The following is a 22,271-nucleotide window of genomic DNA, read 5'->3' on the forward strand; positions in this document are numbered from 1 at the left end:
AATTGTGCCCTGGGAGGGGGACACTGTCCCACAGGTTGGGATCGAGGATCCAGGGCATGGTGCTGGCTGGCTGGGCTGCGGGGATGCCATGCTCACCTTTTTCTCTCATGGCCTTGACGGGACCAGCTTCCTCATTGAACAGCATTTTCCAAGGTGTCTGGGGCTGCAGGGCAGCTGTTGCGGTGCCACCCTGGTTCCTTCTAGGCAAGCCAGTCACTCGCCACCAAGGGGGCCAGATGCAGGTGCCCATGCTGCAGTGGGGGCATCTCCCAACTTCCCTCTTAGTCCTGATGGGCCTGGGCAGGGCCTGATATCGGGGTCCCCATGAGCTTCCCGGGCTAAGCCTGCCCCATGGTCCCGGGGCTGTCCAGGACACATTCAGAAAGGACATGAGCCCAGCAGCTCAGTTTGAAATTATAAAGGAACCAAGGGCCCCCCACATCCAAGTCCACTGGGAGTCGGAGCATGGAGTTCCGCTGCAGGTACCTCCAGGAACCCTGAGGTCCTCCCTGAGCCGAGGCCAGGCTGGGCACACCATAAATCCTGGGTGCCCCCAGAGAGTAGCCTGCTGCCCTGGGCTCCCCAGAAGCCCCCTCATGCCCCTGGGCCACATGGAAGCCCCACCAGGACAGGGTGTGACAGGACGAGGAACCCATGGCGGGAAAGTGGACCAAATGGGCCGCTGGAACCAGGCTGGTGGGCAGGGAGGGGCCTGCCCATCCCCCTTGCACAGGGCTTTCCCCTCATATGAAACCAGCACAGGCCTGGGTGCCGAGAACACTTGCTTGGGTTTGGCTGAAAGAAAAACATGTGGTCAGACAGCACCCGCTGTGGGCCCAAAGAGTCCTTTCTGGGCCGGGCCCCACCTGCCTGGGTCTCTGGAGTCCGCAGGGTCTCTGTGCGGCCCCTGGGGTCTGACACTGAGGACACACCTGCAGGCTGCTGATTCCGGAGGGAGGGGTGTGTGTCGCCTGTGGTGGGGAAGCTGTCGGGACACAGCAGGTGGCTCCTGGGACCGCCCCCCAGGCTTCAGGCTGGCTGGGGGCTTCCTGCCCGATGCCCTCATCCCAGGGCTGTTGGGCCTGGGATACGATCCCCTGTCAGAACTCAGGTGGGAGGGGCCTTGGCTGTCACCCAGCCCCCTTGCCACCTCACGTGGGGACATGTCTCCACAGTGGGTAAGAGGGCCCAGATACGGGGCCCCCTCTGCCCTCCTGGGCTGCCCGGTCCATGCCAGGACAGACCATTCCCACACCTGAATGAACTCTTGGCTCTAGCTCTGGCCAGGGGTCCCACCTGTGCCCTTGCCCTGAATGCTCTGGGGGTCAGGGACACTGATTCCCTTGTCTCCCTGGCTCAAGGCTTGTTGTCCTGGCACCCTGGGAGGCGTGTTCAGGAGTGAGGGACCTATGCTGCTCTCTGAGGCTGTCAGTGCTTGCAGGGAGGGGCAGGGGGGTCCCACAAATGGGTCTGGCTCCTCCAGTGCCATTAAGGGCCCCGTGGGGGGTGGGGTGGGACACCGTGAAAAGTGGGAGGGGGCTTGTTGGAGAGGTCTTGCCCACATCCCCCTCCTGCCTGCACAGCATGTCCAGTGCACACGCACTGAGCTCCTGCCCTGAGGACCGGGGGGCCTACTGTACGTCCTTAGAGTCCAGGAGGAAGAGGAGGAAGAAAAGGCGCACGAGGAAGACCCAGGTAGTGGGCTTGGGGGTCCGGGGCACTCCCCCACTATTGACTCCCCAGAGGGTGACTCAGGAGGGGACCTGGTATGGAAGCCCACCTGGGGGTGGCAGGTCCCCATGCTTCCTTGTTAGTTTCCTCGTAGAGGCCCGATGGTGCCTGAGAACTGCATCTTCACCCAGGGCCTAGGTATGGGAGAACCGGCCCCGAAAATGTGCCCATGGGCCAAACCTGGATGTCTTCATGAGGCCCTCTAGGGACAGGGTGGGTATCAGGCCAGGAGAGTTCCCTGGGAGGGGTCAGAGCCCATACCTCATTGCCACCTCAACCATCTCCCACTGGGCGGTGCCGGATCCTTTTATGGCCACCCCAGGGGTCCAGATGTGCATAGGAGGCTGTGGCTGGGGTTTGGCCTGGGCAGGGAAGTGCTCACCACACTCCCGACTTTCATCTGGAACATGTAGGAGGTGGGCTTGGTGTCACTGTGCCCTGCCCAGCCCACCTGGCCAGACGTCCCCCTGGGCCAGAGCAGAGGATCATGGGGACAGTGTGAGGAAGCTGCCTGCAGGCCAGTGAGAGTCTGACCACAGCACTCCCCAGGTCCCACTGGACACACGTGGACTTACTCCTCTGAACCTTAAAGGCAGTGCATGCCATCGGCGTCAACACCTGTTCCCCTTCTAGCAAATACACGTCCCACAGGTGCAGGTTGAGCCTGAGAGAGATCTATGGGGACAGCAGGCACGGGAGGACCCGGCCCTTCAAGGCTGGGGGCTGGTGGCTTGAGCTGGGCCCACTGGGACTTCAATCCCCAGAGTCAGTGACGCTCCCCATGAGGGCCATCTGACCCCTCCAGGAGGCTTGGTCAGACAAGGTCTTGCAGCTCCTCATGGGCGGCACTCATTTCAGTGGGATGTGGCTTCTGGAGAGAGGGGCCTCCCCAGGGCTTGAGGCTTCCAAGCTCTCCCAGGCTGGGTGCTGCCCCAGCCTTCCCATGAGGCGGGGCCTGAGCCCCAGCCTCTGCCGTGGGATGACCCCTCTTGGGCAGGGGGCCTTGCTTGTGTGTCCTACAGGACCCCGTCTGTGCCCCCTGTGGGCTGGGGGTAAGCCGGACCCCTGGACTAGGGGAGTAGGGCACTGCAGGGCAAGGAAGTTCCCTGAACCAGGGTCTCCCCGGGCCTCCTTACCCCATCCATGAAGCTCTGGAGAAGCCAACCTACTGAGGAACCCTGCGCACATGGCCCTTCCTTGTCGCGATGGGAGGAACAGAAGTGCTCAGGGCCCCCTGGGCTAACCTAAAAACCAAACTTCCCTCTTCCAGGGTCCTCTGAAGACCCTTCCCCAAGTGCAGAACACAGGATGGTGTCCAGGGCTCCCCACAACACCTTCCCCTTTCCACACCCCCGGTGGACATACTGCCCTTGGCCTCGCTCTGCAGGAGCTGGGCCCCAGTGCCTGTGCGTCTGTGTCCTCCAGGGCAGGGGAGGAAACCCAACTCCAAACGCATGGAGAACCCCCACATCCCAGGTCAGGGCCTGGCTGGGACTCAGCCTCTCATCAGCCCCACAGGGGTCTCCAGCCCCGCACTCTGCCAGCCCTATGGGATGCAGGGCCTCTGGGAAAGAGCCGAGGGGACCATAAACTCACAGGGTGCCTAGTGGTCTTGGGGTATGACTAGGGTACCACATGGTCCTGGTGGTCTTGGAGCCCCTGGGGCCTCGTGCTATTTGGGCTGTAGAATTTGAGAAGACCCCAGCCCATCATGAAATCAGAGCCTGCTCCCAAGATGTGGAGCTGTCGGCTGGAAGAACTGGGCAGCTGCAGAGGCCCCTGAGCCCCAAGGCCTCCCACCCTCCCATCTGGTGACCCCACCATGTGGCCTTGGCCCTGGGGAGGAGGGGTGGGAACATCCCCTGGAGCCTGGCTGGAGGTGCTCCAGGAGGCCTCCTGGGCCAGGATGCCGGGAGGGCAAGCCTGACTTTGAGGCCACGACAGAGAGCAGAAAGAAAGAACAGGGTGGGTGCTGGGCTTCCTGGTTGTCTCCTGGAAGTGGGGTCAGACCAGGGGACATGGGATGGGGAGATGCTGCCATCTGGGCTTTGTCGGCCCACCTGTGGAGACCAAGGGCAGCTGGAGCCCGGCCAGCTGGAGGGCAGGAGGACTCTCAGGGAGGGGAGAGTCAGCTGCATGGAATTAGAGCTGGAGAGTGTGGCTCCAGGACACAGAGATCAGCTACGGTGAAGATGAGATGCCCTCTGCTGACGGGGATGAAAGGCATCTGACTCAGGGTCTGGGGGTCCCTGTTCATCCCTGGGCTCCTGTGGGACCCTCAGCAGAGACATCCTAAATGCTCCCAACAAGCTGGCGACACAAGGAAGGTACCTTTGCTGAAAGTCGAGATAATCTGGCTAGGGTGGCCGTCCCCGGGTTTGGCTGCGTGTTCGGGGGGCAGCTGTTCACCTACCCTGCGGGGAGTGCCTCTCATCAGCCAACAGCTGGGCCGGTGCCCAGAATGCATCCTCCTCAGGCTGATAGAGGAGAAACAAGGCAGCAGCGTGGCTCAGGTCCCTGCAGTAGTCCACCTCCTGCAAGATCCAGAGTCACCATGGAAGGACATCTCCTGGAGGGCTGAGGTCACCTGGGAGGACTCATGTCATTGGAGAGGGCAGAGGTGACTGGGGAAGCTTCCTCTGAAGAAGAGGCTTCCTCCGGATGCAAATTTATTTCCTAACAAGAGCCATGTCCATCAGGCACTTCAGCAACTTGTCCAAAATGTTTCCTGAGAGCACCGTCCTGCATGTAACACTGCCAAGCTCCTGGGCTTCAGGACAGCCCCAGGAGGAGGGTGTCATTTCTTGTTATGAGAAGTGGTTGTCAGGCCCAGGTGACACTAGTAGTTGGGGCCCTGACTCCTCTGTCTCAGTTTGACCCCTTGAGACCACCTCCCTTGCTTGGAGATTTAAGCCAGCAGTGAGCTGGAGTCCTATCTACTATATCCTGGTGGGTCACAAATACTGACTTTGAAAGAAGCAACGATGCCCTTACCAGACACCCATGCCCATGAATATGGGAATATGGCCCAGAAATGTCACTGCCTGGGAATACTCATAGGGTTATTTGCCAAATATGCCAGGAGGGTGTAGAATAATTCCTGTTGCCTAGGAAAGAGATAAGAGGGGCTTTCATTTGTTTTGTGCAGACGCTTTTAGTTTCACTTTGTCTACAAACCCTAACAACAAATCCAATTTCAGGTTCAGATGATTCACCAGATAGGCTGTAAGCTCTTCAGGGCCTTGGTTGTTTAAGAAATGTTTCAGCAAAATCCATATCTGTGATATGCAAATATCCCAGTTGTACAGTGAGTTGACTGATCACACTCTGATTTTTATTTTTTCAGTTTGCACACCCTCCAGTTCAGTCTTTGGGGTGTACAGTTCCTGCATGGTTCTAAACCAATGTGCAGAGTCTCCTGGCCACCACTCCAGCCCCTCCTGGAGCAATTCCTTCATCCTCCAAGTCTCCAGGGTATCCCCTATGTCGCCAACCTCTTCCCAGTCCATCAGCCTTTGGCCATCCCAACCTGTTCTCCGTCCCTATGATTTGGCCTTTTCCAGAATGGCCTATGAATTGGAACCCTACAGCAGTAGCTTGTTGGGTCTGGTTTCTTTCCCTTAGCAAAATGCAACTAAGATCCACTGACGTTCATGTGGGCATCACTGGCTTGTTCACTTTTCTCACTGAGTCTTTTTCCCTTTGAAGGGAGGGCCACCCATCCTCTCCCCATCCCCGTGTTGAAGGTTGTCCCCATGGCCTCTCTGTGTGAGTGATGATGAATCAAGCAGTGAATGTGGCATGCAGGTTTCATGTATGTTATAAGCAAAATGTTTATTTAGAAACAGAATGCTTGTTCCTCAGTACCACAAAGAAACATCAGCATTTAGACAAAAAGTTTTCTCAGCAAGGCAATTTTACCTTCTGCAGAAAGGGCGCTCCTCGCAGATGGAACAATGGCAAGAGCACACCTGAATAAAGGAGGGAAGCAATTTTTATCCTTTATGCAACTTGTCCCTGCTACTGTGTCCTGTCTCCATTGGCTGGAGCCGGACCACACAATCTAAACTAAAGCTGACTGACTAATAATTTAAAATGTTTCTAAATAGGCAAAAGCAATGGAGAACAAAGGAAAAGAGGAAGTTGCTTATGAAAAGACTTAGAAAAGTAATCACATTCCCAAATAAGGAAGGGGCATAGGCTTCGAGCCGGGACCTGCCTGTGAGCATGTCCAGCACAGATAACCTTGATTAAAGCACAAAGACATATAATGTACTTATTCCTTTATATCTAACAGCTACATAGGATAGGGCTTTACAAAGAGTTATTAGCACAAAGCAAGGAGGCTTGAAGGAAGTTAGTCTTTAAAGAAAACTGTTATTTCAACACTTATGATCTATTATTTAACAAGAAGGGAAACTTTGAAGAGGAACTTTTTACTTTCTACAATGTGGATGTCCGTTTTCAAATCAGTTGGTTCAATGTCTGTGACATTTTGGGGACATGTGGTTCGAGTCCACTGAGCTTTGCGAGTGACTGTCCAGCTGGCTTCCAAAGTGGCTGTGTCATGTCACGTTTCCACCAGCTGTGGATGAGAGTTTCTGGGGCCCCGAATCCCCCTGCCCCCAGCATTTGGTACTGTCGGTGTTGCCAGGGGAGGCTCAGCAGCCCTCCATCCTGCTGCCCCCCACCATGGGTCCCTACCATGGCTCCCCGTGGGTCAGGAAGAGCACCTTTCACCATTGTGCATGATTTTGCTTGCTGCCTTCTGTCTCCTCAGGATCGTCCTGGGTTCTGGCCCCACATATTTTAGCCTGGCCCAGGGCTTGGAACCTGGGAGGTGCTCAGTGCATGGTGCCGGCTGCTCCCTGGGCCAGGGGAGCCCTTGGCAGCTCTGTCATCCCTCCTGGGTGAACCTGGTTTTTGCTCCGGAGATGTCTCCATCCGTGTGGTTCACTTCATCTCCACTGGGACCCTGTGGCCCCCATAGGCTTACCTGATGCCATATCATTTCCTAAATATTATGTGATTCCTCAGTGTCCGGCTCACGTCCAGGTCGATCTGGTGGATGTGTTCAGAGGACCTCTTGCCCTTTTCCTTCATGTCCTGTAGGACAGGGCCAGGAGGAGGAAGCAGCCTCAGAACAGACGGAAGGCCCCCTGCCCCAGATGGCAGTCAGCCCATAGTCAGCACTTCCGGAAGGAGGGAAAGAAGGAAGGTTTCCTTCTGCAGAAAGCTGCTTTTGGGCTTCTTTCTGAAGCCAGGGAGGGTCACCAGAGCTGAGCTCATCTGTGGTGCCTGTGTCACCGTCTGTGCCCAGGATGTGCCTCTGACCACCCCAGCCCTCCCCATAAGCTGGGCTCGATGTTCCCTCCAGCTGAAGACCTGGGCTCCTGACAGAGCCTGGCCGGTTTGTTGTTCTCTGGCTGAGTATACCTCGTATTTCCCAGGTTCTCAGGCTTGGCTTCCTCAATGTTTAGCAGGACTGACCACACCCAGCCCCGGACCTTTGGTAGAATTCCTTTGTACACTCTGGCAGAGAACTGATCTGGTGACACAGGCCAAGGGGTGACCCCAGCAAGGATCAGGGCCCAAGGATTCTGGAAGTCTCTGGTTTTGGCCCCATGATTCCTCGATAGAGGTGAGGTGAAGCTGGGACAGGGCCTCTCCTCCCAGGGCTGAAAGAGTGGGTGAGCACTCAGAGTCTGAACTCTGATCTGCACCTGTTCCTTCACCAGGAGGCTTCCCTAGCCCTGATCTAGGGTGGCCCCAGCCCTGGCATCAGATTCCCTCCCAGCAAGGTGACGCTTGCACAAATGGGCAGCAAAGCTGGTGACCAGGCCTGCTGTCCTCTGAGTGAGGAGAGGGTGCTACCCGCTCTCTGAGACGCAGATGGTGCCAGGCCACAGCCATGGGTGCCCATCCCCCTGACTCTGCAGACAGTGGTTCTGGAGGCCTCTTCCTCCCCACGTTACCTTCTTGCTCTTCCTGTATTTCTGCCATTCTCCCAGCATCTTCAGCCACTTTTCCACGTGTCTCCTGTCCTGCCATGTTTGCTGTCAAATGAGGAATGTTGGAGTTAGTGGACCGCCACACTTCCCAGAGTGGCCTGTGGATGCCGGGTCCTGGGCTCTGGAGCCCTAGTGGGACCCAGCTGGAAGGAGCCAGGGAAGGGCAGACCCTGGGGGCTGAGACCCTCTGAGCAAATGGGCACCAGTGGGCTGGCCTTATGACCCTGGGACATGCCATCCTCAGGCCACAGACACACCAGTCTTAGGTTGGGTCCCAGGCTCTAGGTGGGGTCCCGACACGAGCGGGCAGCCACCCAAAGCCACAACTGTTGTTCTCACTTTGAAATTTCGGCAAATTGCCAGAGAAACAGAGACTTGGGGTCAGGTCCAGCAGGGACAGCTGCCTCTCCCAGTGATAGCACGCTGCTCCCACCCACCACCACCCAGGCCCGCTGCCTTCCTCTGCCTCACAGACCACCCGCTGAGTCCCCTGTCCCTGGACCAGCTCCCCAAGCATCAGGGACATGCTCTTACCTTCACCTCCAGGGCATTGACAGGGGGCAGCTCTGTCTCACTATAAGGCACCCCAGACAGAGCTGAGGACCTGCACAGGGCCTGGAGCCACCGGTCCGGGAGTCCACCCCCAGAAAGGACTGACTGTCCCCATCCACCCCAGGTCTCAGCTCGGGAGAAGCCACAAGGAAGGGAGGACAAGGGCCTTGTGGGACTGACTCCCAGGAGGGTCCATGACCTGGGAGAAGACAGAGTTCAGGGCCAGCCTGGCCGGGGCCACTAGGGGCCCTGGTGTGGGGGATGGTCAGGCTGCACAATGGGGCTGTCCCTCCTGGACTGGAGATGGTGCTTTCTGCTGGAGCTGAGAAATGTCAGCTCTGAGATGGGACGGTTTCTGCCCAGGGTGGGTGGCCGCGCCCGGACAGGAGTCCCTCAGGGAGTGACCACATCACCCTGCTGGGGTCTAGGGTGCCTGGCCTGAGACCTGCCCGGTGCACCCGGGGCCCATCCCACCCAACACTCCCAAGGTTCTCACAGGGTCTGACCTCCTGGCGTCCACCTGCCTCTCCCTGCACCTGAGCCACACACCCTGCTTGTTCCCCGATTTCCGCCATCCTGTCCAACCCGAAGACTGTGAACGTCTCTCCAGCCGCCCAGGGCCTACTTGGACCCTGGTCCTGTCAGAACCCCTGAGCGAGACTCCCCAGATCTATTATCATGTCTGCCTTGCCTGCTCTCTCACTGGGCTGCCGACAGCTGCTCGAGAGACGCCAGGGGCGGCGTGGGTGACCGAGGGCCCCACGGGCTGCCAGGACGGCCTCCTGGACCCACCTCCAGCCTCACTTGGCTATCGGAGCCGTTGGCTGTCAGCCCTCAGCCTCCTCCCAGACACGGCAGCAGCTGGAACTCGGACACCTGGCCGTCCTCCCCCACTGTCTTGCCTGCCCCAGGTCAGTCCCCCGATCACTGTCTGCCCACTGCGCTGTCCAAGCCGACTGGAAGCAGAGTCTCCGGAAAGCCACGCAGAGCCGTGGGCACGGACTGACTCCCTCTGCTGAGCAGTCCCGGGTGAGCTGGTGTTTTCGGCCCCACCCCATCTCTTGTCCTCCCCAGACCATCGGTTCCACTGGGGAGCATTTCCGAGGTGGCACAGCCCATGGGCTTACTCCCGCCCCACCTCCCCCGGGGCCCATCCTGTGACCCCGGAGGGATGGGCTCCAGGCTGGGCTCCTCTTATCTGGCCCCAGATGCCATCCCAGCACCAGAACCAGGGCCTTTAGTCACAAGCTCTGCTGCCCCCCGGCCAGAATGCCTAGAATGGGGGACGCTGCCCATCTTCTCCCCCATTCCCGTAGGCCCACAGCCCTCACTGTCCCCATGGGGAAGGACATGGTCCATGAGGGAACCATGGCATGGTCTATGGGGAAGGGCATGGGGACAGTGAGGGCTGTGGCACTAGGGGAATGGGGAGAAGAAGGGCAGGTGGGCCCTCAGCGATCTGCTGGACAGCTGCCCCAAGGCTGGACCAGGTGCCCCCTGACCCTGTGGCCACAACCCTTGGATCTCACTAGGATAGTGTACAAGTGGACAGGGCCAGACCCTCAAGCTATCCACCTCCTCTTGTGCTGACTTGGAGACAGAACTGCTGAGAGCCCAGGGCCCTGACCTAGCCCCCTCTCTATTGCCACCCGCTCCCTAGATGCATTCCCTGGATGCGCCGTACTCCCTAGATGGCCGTACTCCCTAGATGGCTCCACCCCCTAGATGCGCCGCACTCCCTAGATGGCCACACTCCCCAGATGGGCCGCCCTCCCTAGATGGGCTGCACTCCCCAGATGGCCACACTGCCCAGATGACCGCACCCCCTAGATGGCCGCACTCCCCAGATGGCCACACTCCCTAGATGGCCGCACCCCCTAGATGGCCACACTCCCCAGATGGCCACACTCCCTAGATGGCCGCACCCCCTAGATGGCTGCACTCCCCAGATGGCCGCACCCCCCAGATGGGCTGCACCCCCTAGATGGCCGCACCCCCTAGATGGCCACACTCCCCAGATGGGCCGCCCTCCCTAGATGGGCTGCACTCCCCAGATGGCCACACTGCCCAGATGACCGCACCCCCTAGATGGGCCGCACTCCCTAGATGGGCCAGGCACCTCTGGCCTAACAACAATCATGGACTGAACCTGCAGGGGAGCCCGGGAGGAGCTCTACCCTGGAAAAGAGGTAGGCCCAAGCCGAGGAGACACATCCCGCCTCCGAAAGACCTTTCTAAAAGCAAAACCCATCCCTGAGCTGACATTTGTACTTTAGTGGTGAGAGAAGCACAGGAGACTCACTGCAGAATCCCGAGGCCATCCGTGATCTTGTACATGTTACCATGCCCAGGCTCTATGTCCGCTGGCGCCCAGTTCCACATCCCTGAAACCCAGAGGGAGCCAGGGTGAGGCATCCAAGGTAAAAGGTGCAAGGGCCTGGGGGTGTTGTCAACGTGTCGCCACCCTGTGCTCCTGGGAAGCCCAGGACGCTTTGACCAGGGAGCACTGGGAGGGGCCTCCATCCAGGGAGACCGACTGTACCTGCTCATGCTTGGTAATGACGTGCCCTCGCTCCTGTACCAGCAGGTGTCGCGTTCTCTCCCATGTCCATCCTGCGAGACAAAATCGTCCAAAGGTTACACTGTACCCGAGAGCTTCAGAGAACACCTGAGCCATTCCTGCCAGGCTCCCAGATGCTGGCAGCGCGTGGCCCCCATTCCACACCGCCTCCAGGTGAAAAGGAGCCAGACCCAGTGGCCCACACCTGCACGGGTCTCCGGAGTCTCAGGCCCAAGCAGGAGTGGGCTCCTCCTTCCCAATGACTTGAGAACAGTGGGACCTGGTCAGAGAATCCCGTTGTCCCCAAATGCCATGAAATGGGAACATATCCGCCCCAACAGGTTGAAAAGTGTCCACCTGCCGAGGGCAAAGGGCCTGTGATTCCAGGGATGTGGAGGCAGACTGGGGTCCAGGACCAGAGGTCTCCATATGATCAGCCTCCTGGCATCGCCCAGAAACCACAAAGTTGCCCAGTTTTCTATGCAGTACAAGGTATCTCCTGAGGTCTCCACTCTACTCCACTCACCACTTGGGCTGCCATGGCCCTTCAGTCTGCCCAGTGAAGCCGCTTTAGGAATAACGCCAGTTGAGCAGGAGGGTGTTTGGTTTAGGGGAAGAAAATGATCTATTGTCTCCAAAGCAGCCTCTGTGCTGGTGGAAACCATGACTCTGGGGGAGGGACGGTGGACTCCACAATTCTGAGCTATCCATGCGGGGCGTGGGGGCTTCATTTTCCCAGGTCACTGAGAAAGAACAGGAGAACTCTGGGTCCTTGGTCCTGGAGAACACCTGGATGAACAATTCCTCCTGGGATCACCTGGGGCAAAAGGGAGGAGAGGCCTCCAGAGGACCAGACCGAGAAAGAAATACTTGGAGAGAACCCCAGTGCCTGTACCCCTCTGAACAGGAGGGAAAATAGTCTCCATCCAGGCAGCCCTCCAGGGCTCCCTCATTTTCGACAAGTGCCCAAAGGCAGAAGGCTCCCCATCCTCTCCCGGACACGGAACTGTGTGTGTCCAGTGGGTCCCAGCTTAGGGCACAGACGTATTCTGAGGACCCTCCCCTCCACCCCACCCACAGTGGATCCATCCCAGGAGCTCTGCCAGGGCCAGGCTCTGCCCCACTGGGATCTGGAGCCCTGGATACATTTGGGATCTAGGGCAGGGAGGCCACAGGGTTCAGGCCTTAAGTCCAGCACGGCACAGGGCAGCGGTGACAGCGCAACCCAGGGTCACATCTGGATTCTTGGGGTTACCCAGTCACCACGTCTCTGACCCCAGATGTCTCACCTGTCGAATGGGCACATTTGGGAACAGCACCCAGCCTATGGAGCCACCATAGGACCAAGGAGGTGATCGTCTGCCTGGGCAGCACAGAACGGGCACCTGGTGAGTGCGCAGGGTTGACCCTCCTTGGCAGCTGCCCAGAGGCCAGCACTGCCCACCCCAGAGCCACTGTCCCCAAGTCAGCATGAAGGGAAGAGAGAATGTCCCACTCACCTGATTCTGATGAACCAGGGTTATACCTCTCCCATAGCAAACCCTCACGAACACAGAACGGCTCGCAGACAGCACTGTGTGTGTGCGGTTGCTGTGGAACACAGAAGCAGGCTGGAGGGCGAGCGGGTACTCAGCACCAGTGACATTCTGAGGTCACGGCACGCATCACAGTGGGGCCTTGCCCGGGTCATCAGGGCCCAGAGTCAGCGTCCTCCACTGCCTGAGGCGTCAACAAGCCTGCATGCAATGTGTGCACGTGTGCGCACACGTGTATGTGGTAAACGTGTCTGTGCACTTGTGTGTTGCTTCTCTGGCCAGGCCAGGCTGCCCCACTCGTGTCCGCACCCAGTTCCTCATCACTGTTACCCCCGAGGCCCAGGGCCAGCATCAGAGCATCCATGGGTGCTCCCTAACCTCAGCCCTCCCCAACCGGGGTGGTCTTGGGATACACATAGGGGTGCAGGGAAGTGACTGCTGCTGTTGAATATCAGAATAAAAATATTAATACTATTACCTAATGACCTTTTCAGTATCTGTAGGAACTCTTAATGGTATCCCTTCTTGTATTTCTGATATTTTAATGATATGTTTCTCGCCATGACCCTGGGTTATTCTAGCTGGAGGATCCTGTGGGGAAAGGGCCTGGCACACTGTAGGGAATCACTCTTCCAGACATGTTATCTGAAATCCGGCTCACCTGTCCTTCCTGGAGCCTAGGGTATGCTGAGCTCCAGGGACCAGAAAGAGCTTGGGATAAAAAGAAGGTTCGAGGGTAGGGCTTTGACCTGGGCTGAGCCTGCCCGCACCATCCAAACCTGCAGGCTGGAGTTCTGAGACACAGGCGGTCCAGATGCCCCAGTGCAGGGCCCTCCTGATTAACACCTGCTCCCCTGTACTCGTTAGTAACCTCACCCATCCTACTCTCAAAGCACAGCTGGCCCTGGTATCCGTGGGCTCTGCATGTGTGGATTCAGCCAACAGTGGGTAGAAAAGGGAGTGGATGGCTATGTCTCCGCTGAACATGTACAGACGTTTTTCCTGTCACCATTCTCTAAACAATACAGTATGACAGCCATTTACATAGCATCTGCATTGTATTACATTTCATAAATCATCTAGAGATGGTCTAAGGTGTACGGGGGATGTGCATCGGTTCTATGTGAATGCTAGGCCATTTTATATCAGAGACTTGAGCATCCCTGGATTTTGGTATCCACAGTGGGGTGGGGCCCTAGAACAAATCTTCCATGGATACCAGGGAATGACTGGATATACTCACTCAGGAAGGCTTCTCCTTGGAGAAAGGCCCCAGTTCAGGACAGACAGGGACATCCTCTTTGGACTACTATCCATTCATCCATCCATCCATTCGCCCACTGGCCCACCTCTGGTACTGTCCCAATGACAGCCCTAGCAAGTGGAGACAATGAAAAAGACTGGCTCACGTTGTCCAGCTTTGAAACCTTGGAAGAAGTTGCCACCAGTATAGGGGTAGGGGGTCAATCTCCTCTAGGATCCAGGGAGCATCTCGGCCAGCCTCAGGGTCGGGAAAGGAGCCCTGCATCTCTACCAGCCAGACGGGGCTGCAGTAGGATGGGCTGGGGCTGGCCATGCGGATCACTTGGGCCTAATGAGGGGAAAGAAAGACCGTGAGGCAGAGGGAGCATGGGGGCGGCTGGTGGCCTAAGCAGAAGGAACTTCAGAGAAGGGGTTGGGGAGGGCTGCGCTAGTTCATTCTCACACCGCTGTAAAGACATGCCAGAGACTGGGTAATGTATAAAGGAAAGCGGTTGAATTGACTCGCAGTTCAGGAAACTTACAGTCACGGCAGAAGGCGAAGGGGAAGCGGGCACCTTCTTCACAAGGCGGCAGGAGGGAGTGAGTGGAGAACGAGGACGCACCACACTTTAAAACCATCAGCTCTCCTGAGAACTCACTCACTATCAGGAGAATAGCATGGGAGAAACTGCCCCCAAATCCAATCCCCTCCCACCAGGTTCCTCCCTGGACACATGAGGATTACAACTCAGGATGAGATTTGGGTGGGGACACAGAGTCAAACCCATCAGAGGCTCACTCGGTCTTGCGGCTCCCCCAGGGCTCGGCCTGCGTGCAGATCTGATCTGCAGGCCCGCTCTCCAGCACGCTGGGGCTCCCTCCGCCTGTGCATCCCCGTCTGCTGCCTCCTGGCGTGGTTCCTCAAAAGGAGGGTGGATCTGCTCTCCTGGCCACGTCCTCCCAGGGTGAGGGCATGAAACTGGGCTCTTTGTCCTTCTTGCTGTTGGGTGACAAGCCTTGGTCATGCTAGGTCCTGTCACTGTCACTGCTTCTAAATGGAGAGCGTTTTGCCAAATCTTCCCGGGAGAGGCCGGGGGTCCGTCCTTGTTATTTGTTCTATCTTGGTTAGAACAAATTAAGGTTAAGTTATCTGGGCAGACAATAGAGTGGCACCGAGGAAGGGTGGGCGTGGGGTGCTGGCCTTTGGGTTGCCTGGACCGTGCTGGGAGGGGTGAAGGTTACCAGGAAGCAGGGCTGTCAGGGCTAAAGCCAGGAGGAGGTGGTTATGCTGACGGGGAGGTGTGTGGCTGGCTTGGGGCAGGACGTAAGTAAGAGCCAAGGTCTGTCAGCTCGCAGAGGGGGCCGCTGGCACCTGAGGTAGAGGCTGCGAAGCCCAGGGCTTGTCCTTAGTTCCTGGATCCAGGCAGACTTCTGGAGCCTGTGCCTGTGACTTTCTAGGGGTGGAGCTGGTGAGAGCATCAGGAAGGGTGAGAGAGGAGGCCTTGCATGCAGGGTGCAGGACAGGAAGCTGGCCAGGGACCGGTTTGCAGTGGCTGTTCCCGTCCCCACCCCCACCCCCAGGCACACCCCTACCCCCACCCTGGTGCAGGGCTGGGCCTGGGCATGTGTCCTCTGCTTTGGTCTCAGCAGATCACAAGATGGAAGCTGGCAGCCCAGTGGGCGTGCCACTCAAGCCAGTGGTGACCTGTGGCTTCTTCTTCCTGGATTGTGGGGTGCCCACCCAGGAGAGCACAGGCATGCCCCACACCCCTGACCTTGAGGGCGCTGGGAGGTGGGGGACCAAGGTGCTCTAGCCCTGTGTGTATGCCCTGAAAGGTGGCCTAGGAGTCCTGTGTGAGCCCTCCATGTGAGGTCCCAGAAGCTTCCACAGTGGCAGGGAGGGAGATGAGGAGGGAGAAAGACGTGCAGAAGAAGGAGAGAGAAAGAGAGTTGGGGAGAAGAGAGTGAGATAGAAAGAGAGGAAGAGAGACGGGGGAAGAAACAGAGAAAGAGAGATGGGGAGAGAGACAGAGGAGGCTGAGAGGAAGAGGAGGGAGAGAGCGAGGGAGAGAGACATAAAAAGCAAAGAGAGAGACAGGGAGAGAGGCACATGAGCAGGAGGTTGGGTCATTCTTGATCCCAGTTCCAGGGCAAACTGTAAGTTGCCATCACCTACCCACACATGCAGTAAAGCCTTCTGCCTGCTGCTGATACCCTCAAGGACGCCTTCTCCTGGAGCCTAAAACCTCTGACGGCTGCCCTTCTGCACTGGATGTTCACTGTGTCTTCTGACGAACTGCAACGTCTCTTTGCAGGAGTGGTATCAATAAAGAGCCCGATTGAGGAGGAGAGTAGCGTGAGGCGTTCCAAACCATTTTCAGCTGAAAGGTCTTTAATTAAGGTTTCAAACTCGGCCGGGCACGGTGGCTCAAGCCTGTAATCCCAGCACTTTGGGAGGCCGAGATGGGCGGATCACGAGGTCAGGAGATCGAGACCATCCTGGCTAACATGGTGAAACCCTGTCTCTACTAAAAAATTAAAAAAAAAAAAAAAAACTAGCCGGGCGAGGTGGCGGGCGCCTGTAGTCCCAGGTACTCGGGAGGCGGAGGCAGGAGAATGGTGTAAACTCGGGAGGCGGAGCTTGCAGTGAGCTGAGATCCGGCCACTGCACTCCAGCCTGGGCAACAGAGCGAGACTGTCTCAAAAAAAAAAAAAAAAAAAAAAAAAAAGGTTTCAAACTCTTCAGTAGGTGGATTGCTGGCATCATCAGTGCTGGTGTCCCCCTTTTCTTTCTTTGATTCATTGTTTGAATCTGTTGAGGACTGAACAAGTGCGAAGTTGACCTGAACGGCACCTTCACGCCTGACACACATTCTTGGTAACTGGATTATGCCTATCATAAAGGAGGCAGGTCAGAACCACAGTCCTTCAGCTGCAGTACCCCAGCCCTGGGAAAACAGGTGTGCAGAGAACGTGTGAATCCTTGGGATAAATGTGGTGCATCTTCCTCAAGAGACAACATTTTCATGTTGAGTAATTTATTATTTTTAATACATTAATTAACAAATAAAACTCAGGGGACAGGCTTGCCTGAGAGGACTTAGCGAGTCTCACAGTGTCCTCAGGGTGCCGGGAATGTTTGCTTTGTTTCAAACCTGTTTCCTCTCACAGAGAACCTATGGCCATCACTTGGGGCTGGAAGAGGTCCTGGGGTAACTGAGGGTTCCTGGCCAGGGCCACACCCTGGTGTTATCTGAAAGCTTCTGAACTAACCCCAGCCTCCAACAGCCCGATGGGTGATGGCAACTGGGCCTCCAAGCTTTTTCTATCGCAATTTTCCTCCTCTCCTGTCCGTGACCACCATGCCTCCTATCCACTCTCTGTATGCATTGCTGCGGGAATTTTTACAGTTCGGGGAAGTAATTCTGTCAGGCGAGGTCAGGAAAACGGATTGCTGTTTTCTTGATTTTCTAGAAACAGAGGGCCTCCCCAAGTGCCCCCAAAGCCCCACCCCACTGCAGTGAGCATCTCTTTACCCTTGGTCTGGAGAGCACATGGTATTTCCAGGTCGAAATCACCACCTGGTGGAGTGGGAATCCTCTCCGTGAGGCACATTGTCGGCCCTTTGCGGAAACTCTCTAGCTTCCCAATTCTCCCTTTTTGCACCCCTCTACCAGACACCAGGCTTTCTGCCTCTTCTGTAAATGGGAAAACTCAGTGGTGAGAAGGAAAATGTCCTCCGAAACCAAATTTTAGTCTTGATACTGTCCCATCAGCAGGAAAAACACCATTCAGTCCCATGTTGTTTTAAGGCACCTATTCGGCCTCCAATTAAAATGGTGCTTAAACTGGGCGCGTTGGCTCACGCCTGGAATCCCAGCACTTCGGGAGGCCAAAGCAGGCGGATCACCTGAGGTCAGGAGTTCAAGATCAGCCTGGCCAACGTCGTGGAACCCAATCTCTACTAAAACTACGAAAAATTAGCCGGGCATGGTGGTGTGTGCCTGTGCTCAGGAAGCTGAGACAGGAAATTTTTTTTTTTTTTTTTTGAGACGGAGTCTCACTGCGTTGCCCAGGCTGGAGTGCAGTGGCACGATATTGGCTCACTGCAACCTCTGACTCCCTGGTTCAAGCGATTCTCCTGCCTCAGTCTCCAGAGTAGCTGGGATTACAGGCATGCACCACCATGTCCAGCTATTTTTATTTTTTTTATTTTTTTGGTATTTTTAGTAGAGAGAGGATTTTACCATGTTGCCCAGAATGGTCTCGAACTCCTGACCTCATGATCCACCCACCTCAGCTTCTCAAAGTGCTGAGATTACAGGCGTGAGCCACCACGCCCAGTGAGGCAGGAAAATTTCTTGAGCCTGGGAGGCAGAGGTTGCAGTGAGCCAAGCTGGCACCACTGCACTCCAGCCTGGGCAACAGAATGACTCCATCTCAAAAAAAAAAAAAAAAAATTAATAAGGAGATTTTATGCCCGGAAGTTAACGAGAGCCACTACCTAAGAATAAATACTTTAGTACAGGCCATAATAACAAACTGCAGAGCTCAAACCAGCACACTCCCTCCATTAAGGGGCCTTGCCCAAATGCAACCGTTACATAGTCCTCCCCAAGATCTACTGGGGAACCACACAGATCACACAAGTCTAAGAAGCCAAAGGGAAATCACCAGCAGAGGACTAGAGTCACAGGGATGAATGTGACTAATCCCAATGGCTTAGTTCCTCTGGTTCCATGGCTGAAGGTCACATCTGCATTCCTGGGCAGCACCTTTAACAGATGCCAGGGCTCAGGGAACCAAGGAAGGAAAAACAGCTGGGGGGATGACCCCACTGTCTTCCCCTCCACCCTGGGCCATGAAAGGAGACTGAAGAGATGCCTTTTTCTTGCTTCTCTTTCTAGATGGGCAAAGACCAACTTCAGCCTGTACTCCTCTGGAATGCATTGTGAATCACCGGGACTCCTTTGACCCCAAGACTTTGAAGGAAAAGCAGCTCATTTTCTTTTGCACAAGGGCATGGCCTTCTTCTCATCTTGAACCAGCCTGGCCTGTGGAGGGGAGCCTTGATTTTAATACTGTCCAACAATTTGACCCTTTCTGCAGACAGGAGGCAAATGGTCCAAGGTTGCCTATGTACACACTCTCTTTGCTCTGCAAGACAACCCAGACCTTTGTAATTGCTGCACAATTGACTCAGCTTTTTTAGCAGAGTCATATCAGACGGTCCCAAAGGGAATGATTCCCCAAAACTAGAGAAGCAACTTCCAGGGCAACAATCTGAGGCAGCTATTGAGTGTCCAGGCCCTTGTTGTCCCCCTTATCTGGGGCCCCCTCCAACCATGCCATCAGCTCCTTCAGCCCCACCACCTCTGAAACTCCCCACTTCGCCCTACAGGAAATGCCCAGTGGAGGAGATGCCACTAGGGTTCCAGTGCCCTTCTAATTGCAGAATCTTAGGCAAATAAAGGGAGACTTAGGTCAATTTTCTGACGACCCTTATAGGTATATAGAAGCGTTCCACAATTTAACTCAGGTGTTTAGCGTCTCATGGAGGAATGTTATGCTGCTCCTAAACCAAACACTAACTACAGCTGAAAAACAGGCAGCTCTGAAGGCAGCAGAGAAATTCAGAGATAAGCAATATGTCTCCTACAGTAGGCCAAAAAAGAAAAGAGAAAATAGGGAAAGTGAAGAAAGGAAGAATGGAGAACCATCATTCCCAATAGGAAGAGAGGCAGTACCCCGTGACAACCCTGATTGGAACCCCAATGACGCCACAGAAGAATGGAAAAGGAAAACTTTTTAATGTGCATATTGGAGGGCCTACAAAGAACTAGGGCCAAACACCTTAATTACTCTAAATTGTCCATGATGGGCCAAAAGCCAGATGAGAATCCTGCAGCCTTTACGGAAAGGCTTAGAGAGGCACTAATAAAACACACCTCCTTATCCCCTGATTCGGTCAAGGGACAGCTCATCCTAGAGGAGAAGTTTATTACACAAGCAGCTCCTGATATTAGAAGGAAACTGCAGAAGAAGGTACCAGATAGCACCTTGGAGAACCTGTTGAGGGTGGCCACCTTCGTTTTTTATAATAGGGATCAGGAGGAGGCACAAGAGAAAGGGAGGAGGCACAAGAGAAGGACAGAGGCTCTAGTAGCTGCTTTGCAGGCCTGCAAAGTCCAGGATCCCCAAGGTGCATATGCTAGTTGCTACTGATATGACAAGTCGGGGCACTTTAAGAAGGAGCACCCAAGCAGCTAGAGAAAAACATCTTGTCCCTGTCCAGCCTGTGGCAGGGACCTCTGGAGAATGGACTGCCCCCAGAGACAGAGGTCACCAGGTTCAGAACCAGTCTCATAGATGGTCCAACAGGACTGATGGGTCTTGGGGTTCAAACCCCCAGATCCAGTGGCTCAAACTGCCATTACAGCACAGGAACCCTGAGTGATTCTGGAAATTGAAGGAAGGAAGGAAGGTGGACCTCCTTCTCTGATCCAGGCTTCCCCTCTTCCCATAGCATAACTGTGAGGGAAGTCTCAGGAAAGGCTCTGACCTGATATTTTTCTCAACCCCTTAGTTGTAGTTGGGGGGATCTATTATTTATGCATGCCTTCTTAATCATACCTGAAAGTCCCACTTCTTTACTAGGCGGAGACATTCTAGCTCACATGGGGACCAGCATCCTTGTAGCCCCGGGACAAACTCTTTGTCTCCCCCTGGTGGAAGGTAATATTAATCCAGAATTGTGGGCAACTCAAGGAAGAATGGGTTGAGCTGTAACTGCTAGGCCAGTTCAGTTCCACCTTAAGGATCCCACTTCTTTTCCTAACCAGAGACAATATCCCCTAAAGCCAGAGTCTGGGAAAGGGCTAGAAGCCATTGTTAATAACCTGAAGATGAATGGCTTCCTCAAGCCCTCTAACAGCCCTTGCAATACCCCAATATTAGGATTGCAAAAACCCAATGGGGAATGGAGACTGGTTCTAGACCTCTGCTAATGAGGCCATAGTCCCAATTCAGCCAGTGGTCCCTAATCCCTATATCCTGCTGCCTCAAATACCTGAAGGAACTAAATGGTTCTCAGTCCCACATTTAAAGGATGTCTTTTTCTGTATACCATTACATCCTGACTCGCGATACCTGTTTACCTTCAAAGATCCCTCCAGCCAAACTGCCCAGTTAACATGGATGGTGCTTCCTCAGGGATTTCGAGACAGTCCTCACTTGTTTGGACAGGCATTGTCAAAGGACCTTTCTGAGTTTTCCCATTCTCAGGTTAGGGTCTTGCAATATGTAGATGACATATTGCTCTGTACCTCAATTGAGGAAGCTTCTCAGGAAGGCGCTGAAGCTCTTCTGAATTTCGCAACCAAGAGAGGGCATAAGGTTTCAAAACCCAAGGCCCAGCTTTGCCAAACCTCAGTGAAGTACCTGGGTTTGGTGTTGTCTGAAGGGACCAGAGCATTAGGGGAAGAAAGGATTAATCCCATTTCCTCCTCCCCAACCATCAGGCAACTAAGAGGATTTGGGGACATTAGAGTATTTTGCAGACTATGGATACCTGGGTACAGTGAGATAGCTCGCCCTTTATTTCACCTCATAAAAGAAACTCAAGTGGCTAAAGCTCATCTCCTAACCTGGGAACCTGAAGCTCAAAAGGCATTTAGCCAGCTAAATCAAGCCTTACTTAAGGCACCTGCCCTCAACCTTCCCACAGGGAGGGCCTTCAATCTTTATGTATCAGAAAGGAGGGGAATGGCGCTGGGAGTTTTAACGCAAGCCTAAGGACCAGCTCAATAGCTAGTGGACTACCTGAGTAAGGAACTTGATATCGTGGCTAAAGGATGGCCAGCATGCCTCTGAGGAGTTGCTGCCATGGCCCTACTAGTACCAGATGCCACCAAATTAACCCTGGGAAATGACTTAACTGTTTATACCCCCACATAATGTAGCAGGATTGCTGTCTTCTAGGGGAAGCCTTTGACTAACAGACAGCTGGCTCCTTAAATATCAGGCACTGCTGTTAGAAGGGTCTACAATCCGATTGAACACTTGTCCTCGCCTAAACCCAACCACTTTCCTCCCCGAGGAAACTGGACCCTGAACATGACTGTGAGCAAGTTGCGGTGCAGACCTGTGCAGCCAAGGAGGATCTCAGGGACACTCCCCTACGAAATCCAGGCTGGACCCTTTTCATGGACGGAAGTTCCTTTGCAGAGCGAGGAGTCCATAAGGCAGGATATGCAGCCATCACTCGGAATGCTGTTATTAAAGTGCATCCCCTTCTCCAGGCACAAGCACTCAACTAGCTGAAGTAATAGCTTTTAAAAGAGCAATTGAATTAAGGAAGGGAATGGCAGCTAATCTTTTTCTCGCTCTGTGGCCCAGGCTGGAGTGCAGTGGCGCGATCTCAGCTCACTGCAAGCTCCGCCTCCCGGGTTCACGCCATTCTCCTGCCTCAGCCTCCCGAGCAGCTGGGACTACAGGCGCTGCCACCTCGCCCGGCTAGTTTTTTGTATTTTTTAGTAGAGACGGGGTTTCACCGTGTTAGCCAGGATGGTCTCGATCTCCTGACCTCATGATCCGCCCGTCTCGGCCTCCCAAAGTGCTGGGATGACAGGCTTGAGCCAC

The 22,271-nt window shown here is 55.2% G+C and overlaps 1 long non-coding RNA gene across 4 annotated transcripts; it reads right to left on the bottom strand.

Annotated features, from left to right (window-relative positions):
* Window positions 1-5,498: 5,498 nt before the first annotated feature.
* On the bottom strand, window positions 5,499-12,474 carry LOC126943715 (uncharacterized). Of its 4 annotated transcripts, none has more exons than XR_007721828.1 (8): window positions 12,354-12,474; window positions 12,144-12,217; window positions 11,381-11,671; window positions 10,837-10,907; window positions 10,597-10,678; window positions 7,707-7,787; window positions 6,172-6,837; window positions 5,499-5,702 (listed from the first exon to the last, which is right to left on the bottom strand). It is a non-coding gene; the product is annotated as an uncharacterized LOC126943715 (long non-coding RNA). The 4 variants fall into 4 exon arrangements; XR_007721827.1 differs by having other exon boundaries at window positions 12,144-12,239; XR_007721829.1 differs by lacking the exon at window positions 12,144-12,217 and having other exon boundaries at window positions 5,500-5,702; window positions 11,381-11,597.
* Between the last annotated feature and the right edge of the window lie 9,797 nt (window positions 12,475-22,271).

The sequence above is a fragment of the Macaca thibetana genome, chromosome 1, assembly GCF_024542745.1.
Source record: "Macaca thibetana thibetana isolate TM-01 chromosome 1, ASM2454274v1, whole genome shotgun sequence".
Lineage (NCBI taxonomy): Eukaryota > Metazoa > Chordata > Mammalia > Primates > Cercopithecidae > Macaca > Macaca thibetana.